Genomic DNA, 17,838 nt, shown 5'->3' with positions numbered 1-17,838 from the left:
TCTTAGTTCTACCTCCCTTTTCCGTGTCCAATCACAGGCCTCCTGCTGCCCTAATGTGATTGGACAGGAAAAACCCTGCAACATTTAGTAAACATTTACAAATTGAAATAGAAAATAGACTTCTACTAATGATTACAACAAAAGCTTGTTTCTACATTCTGCCAACTCATTTTCTTTTGTTCAGTTTCTGATTTTTCATCATTTATGGTGTCTCCCAGGCTTGTCCTTCACTGCCACTACTATCTTTGTCCCAATAATCAACACCTGTAGATCTCTTTTCCATGAAGTCATAACAGACAAAACTAGTAGATAGTTGGTACACCCAGGGAAAATAGTGGAAGAATTACAAACATAAATTTATTTTTAGAATACTTTCTATTTACATGCCAGTTGTGAAATGAACAGAGAGAATTTCTATGCAGGTTCTAGAAACTTCTACTTGTGGAAAGTGGATGAAATCCTGAGTTAGTGTATATTAGTTGACAAGGTCAGAGCCTTGAGACCCCAGTGCCTCTGCTCTGGGAAAGGAAAAGCCTTCCCCTGGTTCTGAGTATGACTGTTGACAGTATATACCAAGTGTCAACAACAGCTTTCTTCTTTCCTACAAAGACATCTTATTTGTGAAGATAATCGTATGCACCTCCATCAGAATCAGCTGCATAAAGCAAACCTGTATCCTCATTTTGTGATAGATAACAAATGTGCTGATTTTCCAGGCTACTGTTGGTGTGCCTTCACCAGAACACCTAGCCCACCTGACCTCAGATCTGTGGGTCTGTCCTTACTTCATTCACTGTATCTCCCTAAAGGCCAGTCCTTAAAATGTGCAGGTCACAACACCCACAACAGATTAACATACATTGCTGTGGAGCCTATGTAACCACTATTGAATCTGAGCAGCTATGGGCTTAGTAAATAGCATGTATTCTTCTCTCACACTTCCTTAGTTTTCACCTGCAGACTCTGTTGGTTTGTTTGTTTCAGGATCCTATCTGTGAATGGATGTGAAGTTTAATCATCATATGTCCTTAGGATTTTGTATTATGTTACAACTTTGGATGTTTTTTTTTTTTTTTTTTTTTTTTTTTTTTTTTTTTTTTTTTTTTTTTTGTTTTTTGATGACTTGAACAATTTGGGAAGGACTAGCCANGAATGGATGTGAAGTTTAATCATCATATGTCCTTAGGATTTTGTATTATGATGGATCATCTTCTTTCTGATCAGCCTGTGTGGTTTTTTTTTTTTTTTTTTTTTTTTTTTTCCTGTTTGTTGATGACTTGAACAATTTGGGAAGGACTAGCCACTTATTTGGGTGGCTGTAGTGATTTTAATCAGAATGGGCCCTGTAGGCTTACATGTTGGGAGTGGCACTCCTGGGGAAGGCTTTTCTACAGGATGTTCTTCACTGGGGTGGGCTTTGAGGTTTCAAAAGCTCAAACCAAGTCTAGGCTCTCTTTCTGCTGCCTGCAGATCCAGATTTAAATGATAATCTATTGATATTCTATACCCTAGAGTAAGGTCTTCTCAGGTCTTGAAGGTAAAAACATTCTGTAGGAAGACTTCAATAACAGCACTGTAACCAACCAAACTTCATACTCATCCCTGACACAGATGAAATAGAAAAAAAAATACTATTTTTGGTCAGATATTGATAAGGGAATGCTCATTTTAATGATTATTGTAACAAATTTAATTCCACGAATACATTTAGGCTTTAAGAATTTTATAGTGGACTCAATTGAACTGATTTCCTAACATAAACTTAAGGGGTTTTCTAGATAGTTTCACTATGCTGTCATGGAAACTGATGTGACACACGGTGTTTTTTCTGAAACTTACATTAGTTACATTCTCATGCTGGCTGGCTTTGCATCTCTTACATCTTATATACCACAGTCACCAAATTAAAATCAGAACAAATTCCATTATTGTCCTTTTTGTTCGGTTTCTAATTTGTGTTTGGCGTTTAAAGTGTAATGGGGCAGTACTTACGGTTATGTTTGTCTGTAAAGTATAACTCTGCCAACAGTTTCTGGAGACTGTTGAAAAGTGAATTTACACTCCCTCCTCATTTCACTCCTCTCTGAAACTTGTCAGATTCACAATTATTCAAAGACTCAAAGCTATTATTAACTTATCATTACTGTGCAGCTTCCTTTTTACATGCAGAAGATTACAGGCCTAGAGAGTTTTTCAGTGTGCTGGCTCTACCAATTTATCTCCACAATAAGAACCCCCCCCCCCAAATAAAAATAAGAATAAAAAATAAAACTTCCCTGGGCTTTTTTTTCCCCTATAACTTACATAACTTCCTTCATAGAGCATTTTGCACTTTAATCTGAACATGAAATATTTCTTAGCCTGGTTTATTATTACACACATGTTTCCGTGTGATAGTGTATCCCAGAAAAATCTCAATATGGTTCTTAAATATGGAGATTACCTTTGCACCTTTGTATAGTCATATCAGTCTATTGTGCTAATGGGCTATGTTTGTTTAACAACTCCCCAGATAATGGAAATTTGGGAAGGAGAAATGAGCTAGAACACCCCTTCCTGGTAGTAAATTAAGACAGAGATCCCCTAACTTACGTCCCTCTTATTTGCCTCTTCCTTTTCACACTCATCTTAATCTAAATTTCTTGTCTTGTCTTGTCTTTTCTTTTTAACACTCCAATCACTGCTCCACCCTGTCCCCTCCTCTCAGAGTCCCTCTCCCCTTCTCCTCTGAGAGGAAGGAGCCTCCTTGGTATCCCCCTCCCTGTCATATCACATCAAGTTTTAATTCCTTTTCCTGGTACCTTGGATTCTCCTCTCAGTTCGAAGACACTTACTCACCATTGGTGAGAGGTTCCTATTGGTAGGATGAGACGGACTTCCCTGCAAGTCAGTGAAAACTGAAGACCTTAGAAGGCCTGCTCAGCTTCTGTGGCTCCCCTGCTTTAGGTTGGCCACCTGTTGGGAATTGAATTAAAGTCCTCTGGAAGAGCAGCCACTGAGAGTCACTGAGTCATCTCTTCAGGCCCCAAACAATGTTTTTTTTTTTTTTTTTTTTTTTTTTTTTTTTTAAATCGTGTCTCTTAACAATATGTGGACCATTCTTAAAATGAAAAACAATTTTCAACTTTAATTCCTTGGCTTATATTATATCTGACAAATCAATTCATTTTTTTTTCTTTTAAAAGGATTAGTAGATGTAGTTGGCTTTTTAGTTTATTATCCTAATTGGTGCCTTGTTTTCCTTAGTGGCATTCCTCCTAGGGCTGTGGAGACCGTACTCTTGGGCTTATTACTTTGTTTTGTTTGTAATTTTTGACTAATCTAGTTACAAAATGATCCCCCCACTTTTGGTTTATTTCCTTTTCATGCCTTTGAATCATATCCATGATTTCTGGAACAATTTGATTTTCTGATTATCCTTTTCTGTAGAGGTCCAGGGATGTTTATAACTAGAGATAATGTCATAAATATTTATCTAGCCTTGCTTCATCAAGGTTTCAGCTTGCCTATTGGAAAAGGCTTTTGATAGGTCACTAATTTACTTAAATAGTATAGTTTATCTTGAGGTGATAGTCCCACTCAATATTTAATCATACAATGATTTTAGATTAAATATATAATGATAGAAAGGAAGAGCTTATGACCTTGAAAGAGGAAGGAAATATCTTGGTAATGCTTAAAGCAGAAAAATAAACAAACAAAAACAAACAAAAAACAAAACAAAACTCAACAACCAAAAAACATGTATCTTAGATGCAAGTAGCGTTCCAGACTCACACACATCTCTAATTATGTGCTCATGAATGCTATGGGTACATCAAGGACAAAGAGATGGAAATGTACTGTTTTCTGTTCATAAAATGAGAGAGCACTTAGTCCTAACTACAGAAGCAGTACATGTGTTGTGAACAGATGTGTCAACACCAAAGAACTTGAAAAGGACTTTTAAAGGTCATGAAGAACCCTCGGAACATAATCACACATACACTCACAAACAGATACATACACACATACACACACATTCACAAACACAAATATATACACACACAATCATGGTACTCAAATTTATAACAATGATGAAAGACATCAAATTCTTACACAAAAGGAGACTTATAACCAGTTAGTTAATAAGTAAATAACGTTTCATGTTTATATTGGAAAATTGTTGTGGTTTTTGAATAGCTGTATGGTCTAAATTTGACTTATTGTTTTAGACAAACAGAATATGGAAGCAATGAAAGAAAACTTGCAGAACCATTGCACATCAATAGATTCTGTGATGAAGAAGAACCAAAATAGTTTAGGGTGGATGAAACTATGGTTCTGTAGTATTTAAGGAGGAGGAAACAAAGGAAGGACAGGAGACATAACTCACAAAATTCTAGTTAAGAAAGTTGAATATTAAAGCTGTACTGTCCCTACTGACCACTGGCTTACAATGTGTTCTAGCCCAGCAGGTGGTGACACAACAGATGAATAGAGGGGCCAGGAAGGGACACGAAGACATTTGGACAGACTTTGACCTTTTCAGCTTGGCAGTTCAAAACCCACCATTAGCTGTACCTTTGGAACTGCTCGTTAACTACATATTTGCAAAAAGAAAATAAAGTGCCCCAAGGAATGGATTCTTTAAATTTCAGTTTTCTTTAAATGTACCTTAAATATAAAATGTGAGATGTTGAACAACTGAAAGATTTCTAGGGATATTTGAGTTTTGTCTCATAGGCGATGATAGTACTTCTGAGAAGGTTGTGTTAATAACTTATAAAGACTCCAGATCATTCAAGGTTTCTGAAACTTTCTTGAAATTTTTATATATTTAAGATGAGAATAAATATTGTTAGTTCATTTTTTAGAAATGGGGGCTATGTTCATGCACATGTATGAGACAGCATCTTCCATATCAAATGGGTGATAAAAATGTTTTTGTTGGTATTATTTTGATTTTATAAATGTATATACAAAATATATTGTAAGTGTGATAAAAATCTCTAATAATTGATTTGTAATAATAAAAATAATTAGAAAATACTGGCTACTGTTTCCATAGTTGATGTGGGTATGAAGGAAGAGTAGTTTCTGATGCATGGTAGATATGAAATACCTAAGGATCTCAAATACATAGTGAGAGAAAAATAAAATGTGTTTATTTGGCCAAGGGACAAATTTGGCCATTGACTTCAACTCTTAGTTGATAATCTTTAGTTTTAATCTTTAGTTTAAGTCTTTGATAAAAACATCTCTGTTTGTCTAGGGGGAGCTTAGAGCATGACAATTTGCCTAACAGTATGACTGTCAATGGCATTCTTGAATGCTGTTTTGTCAGTTCAAACTTAGGAGAGTCTCAGACTGAAGCCAGGCTCATGGCAGAAAACCTTGTGTATAACTGAGTTGCAGCAGAAACCTTGGCCATTAAAACTACTTGAACATCCAAGTTGGACAAGATGCTGTGTATTCTCATGCACTGATGCAGAGAAGTGGACAGGAAAACATTCCATGGGGGGAGAGAGCCAGAAGCTCTGGGATTTCCCAACCTCTGCTCTGCATGGCTCTGATCTCAATTGATCTCACTGTGCTTCTTTTCATTCCATGAGTCCTAGTTCTAAAAGTATAATACCATCCAGTAAAAGCTGGGTCTTCCTAGACAGTCTCAACTCTGTGGGTGGCTTGTTAACCCCTGAACTTGCAATTGATGACAGAACTAAGAGTGGTGTTCTGGGCTGCCCTTGAATGTTTGGATCCTCCTCTTTGTTTTCTGTGCCTTGACTAGGATATCTAAAGTGTATGTCCCAGTTAGTGGCTTATATTTCTTTCTGTCAGTGCTTGTGTGGGATATATGTCTGGCATAAAAATGTGAACAAGGCAGCTGGAGGTGCCAAAGTACCGTGAAGGGAACAGTTATCTACATGGTAGTTAATTATTTAAGTACACAAATTTTAGTCTCACCTAGCTTCCGCTAGAACCATGTTACCAATATCAGGAGTTTGATATGTAGAAACAGACAAAAGAGAAATATGGTGAGTGGATAGGGAAGTAACGTAATGCAATTGATAAGACTCAAAAAACCTTTCTGGCCATTTATGTGTAATCAACATAAGACAAAATCAACAACCATCAGGCCTAGACATTGGTATAAGGAAGGAGCTTTGAAACTGCAGATGCACTCCCTCTTGATGAAGAGCACATCCACCGTTTGCTGGTTGTGCGAACTTAGAAGGTTATTAAATTTTCTCTGCCTACATTTAATTCTCTGTGATGGAAGGGGTGATACAGTGTACATCTTATGCGATTGCTCCTAGGAGTAAATGGCTCAATATGAGCCAATTGCTTACAATAGTGCCTGGCACATACTCTGTATGCTTAGAAATAATTTACCATTATTGTCGCTGTTGGTTACATGGAAATGTGTACAAATGGTGTGACTGTCTGTCCAAGCAGCTTTGGTTCATCTCCCACTTTTTCGTTTTGTTTTAGAAAAACCAGTCTGATGATGACATTACTTATACCCATGACTTAGACCATGAAAAATCACAAAGCAGGTATCTACACAATAAATTCAAAATTATTTAACATTTGACTTGTTATTGGCTTTTAATTTCCATTAGCTCCTTCTTTATTCTGATTGTGACAGTCAACTGAAAGTCTTTTTAAAAATCAAATGTGCTCATAATAAACAATAACGGGCATATTAGTTTTGTTGTAGATCTTCCAAGTTCCTTCTCCCTTGATCATGACAGCAAACATCTTTTCAAAGGTCTTCTTGACTTGTCTGTTGCTGTGTTTTATTGAAATTAATACCACAGTCCTGGCAGCTTAGAGAATTCCTTTGCTGTTAGACTCTCTATTTTGTCTATGCAGGTCCACTTGTCCCTGCCTCATTCTGTTCTGTGTCCCCAGCACACAGAATGATAAGAAATAAAAGAGGAGCCTTCTTACTCTCTATGTCTTTGCTGTGTTTGACAAAGTGGTGATCACAGGCCTGAAAACACAGTAAAGGAAAGGAATAACATCTGAGTGTTTATTTTCCACTTTCTTCCACCCTAGCAGTTTGCCTATGCTGTCTGCTACAATGCCTGTGGTGTCTTTTGGGAAGGAAGGTTGAACAAGGTTGATTCCCACATAGAAAACAATCCAATGCATTCACTCAAAGTTTTACTGCTTTTTCCTTTTGTTGATAAAAGACACACTTAGGTTTTCCTCCTGTTCATGCTCTATTCTTCAAGGTATGCAAGGCTCATCTGATGCGGTGTCTTAATGATCAGCATGGCTGTATCAGACAAGACCTAGGTTATAGGACCTAGGAAGGAGGTTTGAGAGGAACTTCATAGTCTAAGAGAATCAAGATCTTACTTAACATACAATAGCTCACGTGTCAAAGCAAGGAAAATGACAAACTATTGGAAATCAACAAGAACAGAATTAAGTTTCGGACCCTAAGTTCAAGCTAAACAAGGACAGAGAATGTCTGACCAACCCTCTTTTCTGCATCATTTCTAAGTCGATCTGGGTGGCTGTCGCAAAGAAGGAATTGCATAAATATTTACTGAGAAAAACTGGAAATGAAATAAGGAACAAATGGCAGACACGGAGACATTTACTGCTCTGATATTAAGGATTCCCATCTAGCTGTCAGACCTGGAAGCGTGTTCTCTGAGGATTGACTGCATGTGCTGAGAATAACTCATGGCCATTGATTCCTCATTGTGTGCTGGCACAATCTAGGCACAATTGATTTTCAATCAAACCAATATTAGAATCTTAAATTCTTATTTTTTGTGGTGATATTGAGCCTCTTGCAAAATGAGCAAACCGGGGAACCTGGGAGCTGTCTGACTTTTTAAAATACCCTGCAGGTTGATGTTAGTTATTGCCACCTCCATGGCTAACAGTGAGATGTAGTTACCCCGACTGTCAGTTTAGGATGCACATTTCTGGGGTCACGTTTCTAATTCATTTTAGGGGCAACAGGTGAAATAAAAAAGAAAGAAGTGGCATCCGAGTCTCATCTTTCTTCTCGACTCATATAGGACCAAATGGTAACAAAATTATTTGACGTGAAGGAGTTTATTTCAGCAATCTGAACAAAATCCTAGCTAATTGAATCCAAACACCTGTGGAAGTGGAGGGATCAATTTCCTAGGGAAGGGAGCTGGTATTAGTATTTGCTGATATTAGTATTTGTAATCTGTCTGAGGAAACACAGTCCAGCCTCCCTGTCAAACCTAATTCCTTCATCAGGTCCTTTGCTCTCTTCTTTGTCCCTCTGAGTCTCTACCCTCTCCCTTTGTCCCCAGGCTTCTTCCTCACAAGGCAGAAGCATGCTGCCCTCCATTTCCCTTCTTTAACCCTGCATTATAGTCCCCATTTTTCCTATCAAAACAAACCTTTGTGAATGACTGGTCAGTGTTTTTCTTCATGAGCTCACTGCCATCTACAGCTCTCCTTATACTTTCCAATCCTCAAAATAGCACAAATCCTACTGGCACTTTATTAGGTATTAGCCATGTGCTCCTCAGATGTTCATTGAACAGCCATGAATCTCCATTATCTCTTTTGAAAAAAAACTGGATACTGTTATAAACATTATGCTTAGAATTGTTTTTTAAGCTATAATTTAGTTTATTGTCCTTAGCATTCACTTGTAATGAAGATTTTTCTATTCTAAATCTGATTATATGTATATGATATACTACTTTAGAAATATGATATACTACTTCAGAAATATGATATACTACTTCAGATATATGACAAACTACCAAAGGTATTACCTTATGTCAAGCTTTCATATGTGTATCTATGCATAGACCAGAATGACATTAAATTCATTATGTTGCTGAAGATAAACTTGAACCGTAGGCAAATTTTCATTTTATTGTGGATAGTTTAGATATTCTAACTTATAATCCTTTATTTCCTCTTGGAAGCTCATATGCTGCAGCTCATATGCCAAACTAGGCCAAGTTTAATAATTTAGGATTTTATGATATGTACAGTTTTCATTGTTTTTCTTTTTAGTCTCAATCTTATATACTGTATTCTAAGCTACAGAAATTGAAAATATCTGTTTCTATGGATAGTCACATATGGTGTAACATTGAATATATTGTATTCCTAAACTTTGCATAAATATAATAAGAGCACGATGGGATGTCATGGGCACACACAGACAAGCAGTCAGCTTGAGTTCTGCTTGATAAAGTCAGTATTGCTTCAGGGAGCAAAACAAACTTTGCAAGAGAGTGGAAGTGCATCCATTGTGTAGTGATCAGAGTAGAGAAGATTGTGGGAATTGGGATATGAAGCATATTTAAGTGTTCACAGATGTATCTGTGTTTACTGGGTCAGCATCTAAAGGATAAAAGAGATGATTCAGTGAGGGTGAATTAAAGCCTGCAGATGTTGTAAAAGAAGCTGAGAGAATGCAGCCGAGGGGAGGTCTGGATTAACTAGAGCAAATGCAAATTGGCTGAAGCAATTTATTAGAGCAGAATAAATGATCATGGGGAAAAATGGATACTCTTATTAAAAATGAAGGAAACACCTGGGTGTCCTTTCATGTCTTCAAAGAGTTCAGACAGCCTTACTACTGTTCTCTCTCTCTCTCTCTCTCTCTCTCTCTCTCTCTCTCTCTCTCTCTCTCTCTCTCTATGTATGTATATATGTATGTATGTGTAATTTCACTGAAGTTGTACTACTCAAGCTGAGTTGTAGACTACCTAACAAAACACACAGTAACAGGCATGAGACAGTCCTTCTGAGTTGTTTGTTGGGGGAGTTCAAGAGATTACCAAAGTAGTCTAGGCCATTGCTGTTTCACTTGGCTGCATCCCAGAGGCTGAAGATAAGCCTCTTTGGCTGAAGACACCCTGCATTTTGAACACAGGATAGGGTGGATCAGAGCTAGATCTAACCTGAAAGCTTCCTCTTGGGGGGGGGGGTAGCAAAATTTCATAGCTTGGGGTGGTACGATAAAAGCTGTTTAGGGAGGGAGGCAACTATACAGTCTTAAAGAGAAGTCCTATTAACAACAATAAAGAACCACAAAGCAAAGTATCCCTAAAGGTACAATACTGATGCCCATCCCTCAATGGTAAACAGCATTTTCCTCACTTGATTAAAGACATGATCAAGAGAAGAGACATTATACCTGTTGCTACCCAACTGCTTACTCCAAACTATAAGGGGCAATGAGGTCGTGGATTTTAAAGGAGAATCTTATATTACTACTGTATTAGTCAGGGTTCTCTAGAGTCACAGAACTTACAGATAGTCTCTATATAGTAAAAGAATTTATTGATGACTTACAGTCTGCAGTTCAAATTCCAACAATGGTTCAGTAGTAGCTGTGAATGGAAGTCCAAGGATCTAGCAGTTGCTGAGTCCCACACAGCAAGAAGGCAAAAGAGCGAGAGCCAGACTCCCTTCTTCCAATGTCCTTATATGGTCCCCAGCAGAAGGTGTAGCCCAGATTAAAGGTGTGTGCCACCACACCTTTAATCCCAGATGATTTTGGACTTGGAGATCTCCCTGTCTTAATCTTCTGGATTCAATCACCACTGTGTCTCAAGATCTCCATACCAAGATCCAGATCAGAAACTTCTATCTCCCAGTCTCCAGATTAGGTTCACTGGTGAGCCTTCCAATTCTGGATTGTAGTTCATTTCAAATATAGTCAAGTTGACAACCAGGAATAGCCACTACAACTACTTTATAAATTTGCATAACTCTTGACTGAGTTCTAAGTATTTGTCATTCTATCAACAAATAAATGCAATTCTCTCCCTCATTAAAGAAGCTTCACTTTGCAACAGATAAGACCATTAAAGGAATCCCCAACAACTCAAAGTGATGACAACATACAATAGGGTTGTCAGTCCCAATGGATACTTCTACATCACAAGTCCTGAACTTCAGAGACAGGGAACATTATGGAAGAGGGTGGTGGTAAAACTGGAAGAGCTAGAGGAGTATGATATCTGCTGGGTGATTGTGTCACCCAGGGAAGGTTCAACCATGAGTTCACTATATATGATACATTAATATATTACTAAACTCACCCATTATATGCTTACATATGGGATATATACACATATACCATAAACACATACATCATATACCTATAACTACCTATACTTATACCTATACCTTTATCTATGCCATGATTGGAGGAAGTGAGAGGTCAGGGAAGGGATTAGAGGGGGGAAAGTGATAGGGAGAAATAATGTAATTATTTATCTATGCCATGATTGGAGGAAGTGAGAGGTCAGGGAAGGGATTAGAGGGGGGAAAGTGATAGGGAGAAATAATGTAATTATATTTTAATTCTAAAAGGTAAAATTAAACACAGCCTTTAAATGGAAAGAGAGTGATTATGAGAGATTGTACTTCTCTAAGGGGGTCTCAGAGTCTTCAGCCACTGTCTGATGTCAACCTTGTGAGACATCTTAAGCCATAACCATCAAGGTAAACCCAGATACACAAAGGTGGAGGGAAAATGGTTGCTGTTTAATAAGTGCGTTTGGCATGTTGTGAGGATGGTATTATCCAAATACAATTTCCCAGAGAAACTAGAATGTAACTATCTGGCTGGCTGGTGTTCCTGTAGGCAAAATGCTTAATAAAAACTGTGTCATTATTAGGACTGGTATACTACGTTTCTTTCTTGCTCAGACACAGTTTTGATTCTGCTTTGTTGGAGAAAACTGCTCTATGCTCTGACATTTACTGACAAGGAATACTATACCACACATTTCATTTAAAAGCTGGATTTTTTGAAACAGGTGCTTCTTGAACCCAGATGAGAGTATACAAAATGGATATCTATCACCTCACATTGGAATGCTCTCTCAGATTAAATATTTTTTGAGATTTTATTTTATTTTTAATCATGTGCATGTTTTTATCACACTTGGGTGTGTGTACTTGCATGCAGGTGTCCTTGAAAGCCAGAGGTATTTGCTCTCCCGGAATGAGAGCTAAAGGTTGTTGAAAGGAGCCTGACTTGAATGCTAGGAATCCACTCCAGTCCACTGCAAGAACAACATATGCTTGGAATTACTGAATCTCTCTCTATTCAGCAATGCAAAGTAGAATTAAATAGTGCTTCTAAAGTCAGGAGATTGAGCACCACTGGGAGTGGAGTCCCTCTGTCCTGTGGAGAGTTGATGACCCTGGGTAGGGGAATGCTAGGGCACTGAGGCAGGAGTGGGTAGGTGGGGAAGCACCCTCATAGAGGCAGGGAGAGGGGAGGAAATAGGGGGTTGTGGAGGGGAAACTGGGAAGGGGGAATAACGTTCGAAATGTAAATAAATAAAATAATCAATAAAAATGAAAATAAAAGAAAAAAGAAAAAGAAAAAAGAAAACCAGGGAGAAACTCACTAATTTGTTCACACTGTAGATAAATAGTTCCCCATTTTCTATTTGCAGAGCTCCGAATTAAGTTAAAACAACTGGATAATAATGTCTGTGTTCAGAGAGATTCCCATCTAGCTACAGACAGAAACAGACACAAATGAATGATAACTCAAAATATTCCAGGCCAATAATGAACAAATAGTTTGTATAAGCATACATAAGTTCCCATAGAATTGAAAGTAAAATTGATAGATATAACTTCCTTTATCCTAAGTTTATAAATATTTGGTACATACAAACATGCTTATTAGAAAAGGAACTTGTAAATCATACATTTAGATATTAGGGCATTTGTTGATATGGTAGTACACTCATTTTGCTGCTGCTAAAAACTATTAGACTGAACTATATAAAATAATGCAAATAGTAGCCATTGCATACAGTAGATGCTCATATAGCATGTAGGTGACATGGACAACTGAACTCTATCAGATGTGCCAATCAATTGCGTATGTCCAGTTATTTCATTTTAAAGATTTATTTGTGAATAGTGTGTAGTTGTATGTGTCTGTGTGTAGGTTTGTGCCCATAGATACAGGTGCCTGAAAAAGCAGCTAGGGAGGTGATGTTGGAACCCTGAAAGATGGAGTTACAGATGGGGCATCCAAGAAATGTGCTGGGAACCAGACTGGAAGGTCCTCTCTAAGTTGACGTTTAATCCCTTCCTTGATTCACCCCTTCAGCTCCTCGTGTTCAGTTAGAAAAAAATGTCCCACATATAAAAGAAGGAATTTGACTTTGTTTCTAAATAATTACTGTTTAATTTTGTTTGGTAGCATTTCATCTATATTCTATTTTAAAATGGTCTTAGGAGATTACCTAGAGGCCTTAGTATTAATTGTTTTATTTTAGGTTAGGACATTTCCCAAACATTTTGCTAAATGAAAACATTAGATTGAATATTTTTTTAACATAATTCATCTTTTGATCCCATTGTAGACAGGCATCACGAGGAAGAATGAATTTGCAGTAAATAATATTTCCATAGTGGTTTTATTCAAGAAGCACGTGTTGATATACAGTCATTATCTAAATGGTTCTCTAGACAAACTTAATGGGTAGAAGTTAAAAAGTGCCAGAAATAATAAACTCCTGCCACAAATAGGGATTTAACGACAAAATGAAATTCAGTAGTCAAGAATCTTTATTCAAGATAATAAGTTAATGTTTATAGTTTGGAGTTATCCCTCAAGGGAATTCTGACTGGTTCTTATAAGTAGCATTTTAAATTTACTTTATATTTCAGAGCCTTCTTCCAATGGGGACAGTTTTTCAATTATATCACAGGGTTTGTTAAATTCACATGCAACCAACCTCACTAGCATTCATGCCCTGGTTGAAGTTATTTGAAAGAGCTTAGAGTCCATTCAGGGATAAAAATCATCTCTTTTGTCCTATGTAGCTAAAATTGGTACCCACAATGTTCTTAGAGTGCAGGCAATATGTTGATTTTTCTCCCATGGGCTTTGGGAAACCTGAGCCATTTTTAAAGGATGCATAGAGTTAAGGAAGATGAAATTCTAGACCTCTTTGCTAAGTATCTTCCCAATCACTCAAAAATGTCCAAGATTGATGACATCCCATTTCCAAAACCAGAATATGTACATTAAATATGCTGATTTGAAAATTGCTTGCAAATGATGTTATTTCAAAATGCCAGAAGATCACTTTTTAGATGCCATGGAATATATTAAAGGTTTAGCTACATCAAATCATAATCTATACAAACTTCCACAATTTTGACGGGTATTTAAGCTCACCCTAACTTTGGATCTATAGATATTTTTTTTTGCCTCTACAGAATTTTTAATATAAATTGACTATAGATATTACCTTATTAAGATTTTTAATTAGAAATAATGTTATATAAAATGTGCCTTGGGCATAAATTGCCTGAATTTACTTTATATCTCAGTTTAGAAGGTTTATTTTCTGGTGGAATTATTGATAGTCTCAAAACTGATATCTGGGATTTGGGAATACACTAGATTTTTTGCTTGGCTTCCAGAATTCTCAAGATGCAGTAGAAATCGCTGAGTGTGTTGTTTCATTTCCTTATCATTCTCAGTTCCACTGCCGGAGGGGTTAGTCCTCTTCTTTTGCTATGGCAGAAAATTTCTTTACTTCTTACACTTCAGGAGGCTGTATCACAACATAGTTCCTGTACTGGCTTTTTTTTCTCACCCAAGAATAATGGGTGCTATTCCGTTGCCACTATTACAAAGGTTTATTAGAGGAACAAAGATCGTTTAATGATTATACTATTTTTTATGTCCCCTTATGACTATTTGTTCAAGGCAGAGTTTTAAAAACAACAGCAACAACAACAACAACACCTGGCTTGCCAGAAATTCTCCCTGTAGACCAGATGTCCTATGGATACTTTTACTTCTGTGACTCCTGAGTTCTGGGAATAAAGAATATGAGCATGCATGACCATATGGCTCATACTTACTTTTGAATGTGGCCAGTAGAACCTTACAGTTCAATATGTACTTTACATGTAAGTATAAGACATAGTCAAATTTCAGTCAAAGGACTGAGCAAACAAAACAAAACAGTAACAAAAAACGAAATAGAAGAGGCCTACGGAAAATCCAGTCAGTGAAATGGTATACACACTGGATACTGATAGGGAAGGATATGGTACTATAGCTGATCTTCTTGATGATGGGGCCACATTCCATCATGGTTTGTAGGCATCTTAGGATGCACAGAAGGACAGTATGTAAAACAAGTTCATATACACCCATTCACACTTGCCTGCACACACACACACACACACACACACACACACACACACACACACACTCCTTCTTTCATTGGTATATATAGCATGGTATTAATGGGTATATTTATAAAATGTGGTGACGTGGTGATGGGGTTGTGACCTAGGGCCTTGTGCATAGTAGGCATCCATTCTATCATTGAGCTAGGTAGGTATCCAGTGCTCCACCTTAGGTCCATCTATGTTACTATTTAGCTGTTTCCAATCCTTAGTAGTAGATGTAACAATTGTGAGCAACTTTTATAACCCTGGGTGGCTCCCTTGCTGAAGTGATAAGCCTGTATCTCCTTATACTCACTGTGTCTAAAAGGAACTATTTCAGAAATTAAATAATTTGCAGAAATTACAAAGCTGGTTAGATTTTAACCTATTTCTATCTAAACCTTCTAGTTACCTGTTTATATTCTTTGCATCAAGGAAGACACAGTTCCTGCCCTTAACTTGGTTTCTGCCTGCTTAAACACAATAGTTCCTTTGCAGTTCTAGATCACCAATCACTTCTGTGTTGTGCTGTGGAACAACATATCCTATATAGCTATTTGCTGTGCAATTGGAGACACACACACTGGTTTGTCTCAGTTGTTTTAAAAGGTGCTGGAAGATTTCTCTGGCAGGGAAGTGCATCACTTACTTCCCTGCCAGAGAAATCTGATGCCCTGCCTTTGTACAGCAGCAGATCTTAAAGGACCCCCTTTTTTTTTCTTTTTTCTTTTTTTTTCTTTGATAGGTGTGGGGAACATTAATAGTGCTGGTGGTTTAGAAGGAAATGGTTCTGATTGTGGTAACTGTTCACTGCTTAGTGTACCAAATGGTTCATTACAATCTGGACTCTGCTTTCCCTTTTCTGTTGAGTTTATTTTGACAAGAAATTTCTCCTTTGTCTCGATTCTAATTGCTGAGGACCACATCTTACTTATTTCTGCAGTTTCTGCACTTATCCTGATGGCCCATCATGCAGGTGATGAAATGTTCTTCCATTTACAAGCAGTGTATATTTCAAATAGAAAGTGGCTGCCTCCCTGGTGGTAGGCACTACCCTGAGGATCAAACAGTGCATATGGCTGCCTGCCACACTTGCAGCCTGGCAGAGAGAGAGAGAGAGAGAAGACAGAAATCCACTGCTTGTCTATACATAAGCACAGGGTCTGGTGGGAACAGCTTGGTCATATAATGGAAGGATTTCTAGAGTAATATTTAAACTGGGAGGAAAAATTAAGGCAGGAGGAAGGGAGCAGATGGAAGAAGGAAGGAGTTTGCAGCAGAGAGCACGTTGAGTAGAGACATTCCAATTTTCTATTTATTCAGTCAGGAGTTTGGTTGGAGAGCATAGATGAGAAAGAGGTTATGCAGATGGAAGAGATTAAGGATAAACACTCAATCAATGTTGAAGAGATAATTTTCAAAAGCAATATATCACACAGTACCACTCGCAATGAGATTTATTACGAATTACTAAAGTGATTTTATTTAGAGTATAAAATTCTGACCATCTCATAAGTTTATGGAACACCAATGAAAATACGTTTTAAGCTGATAGGATCGGTAATCTCTTGTTTCTGTGTCCATATTCATATTTGTATGTATATCCATTTCATTAGAATGCAAGAGTCTGCACCACCCTCATCATTCGGGACATTTACTTCATGATAAATGGGCCTCATTAGTAGCAGTTTGAGGCATTACTTATTCATCTATGAAAGTTATAAAGCTTTCCTTAATTCATTTTCCAGAAACCATTATTTTAAAGGACAAATATTTTCTTATTCTTCAAATGAGGTAGAAGACAACGTACCTTTTCAAATTGTTTCAATGTTCTATTTAAACTTTTAAGAAAGAAAAGGACTTAAATCAACTTTACTTCTCAATTTTATTTATCAATATTACTTGGGGATGAGGTAATATGTTTGAGTAAGGGGATTCAGTGAACATGCCTATTGCAAGCCTCCTTTTAAGTCTTAATCATTTGTGTCCTTTCATTGGTCCATTAAGCTCATTCTGCCTCAGGTAATCTAACTTTCAAAATTGATGTTGCGTTCTCTGTGGATGTGGCTTATAAGAATCAATGAATTAAATATAGCTTGTAATGTCCAAATAATAGGATACTCATCATTTATGAAAATTTAAGGTTATACCCGAATCTCAAATCCATTACTATTTGGGTGATTTTGAATGGGAGGAACCAGAGATAAATATTTGGGATGGGGATTATAATAGTAAAGTCTACATGTAAATTTTATTATAAATAATTTTGGAGCAAACTACTTTGCGTCTCAAAACTCCATATTCACTTTAGCATTTTGTAAGCCAATGATTCCCATTTCTGGTCACTAAGTCATGCCCAAGGCTGATCAGCCTGTTAGATTATCTAGCAATGGAAAGGACTTTCTCCTCGGAGTTTCAGTCTTCTTTTTCCACCACAAATAACGCTGTCTTGTACTTGTGAGCAGAGTCCTGGGGTTAGGGAGACAACAGAGCATAAGCCACCCTCTTGCTCTGAGGGACCGCAAGGGAAATCGAGAAGTAAACAGAAGGATGGATCAGGAGACTCAAGATTGGAAAGAATAAAATAAAACTGTCCCCTATCTGTCTCTTCCTCCACCTCTGTGCATCGGCTTTTGTGACCTTGGTTGCAGA

This window comes from Mus pahari, chromosome 13, assembly GCF_900095145.1.
Source record: "Mus pahari chromosome 13, PAHARI_EIJ_v1.1, whole genome shotgun sequence".
In the NCBI taxonomy this organism is placed as follows: Eukaryota; Metazoa; Chordata; class Mammalia; order Rodentia; family Muridae; genus Mus; species Mus pahari.
Note: the sequence above shows the minus strand (reverse complement) of the source record.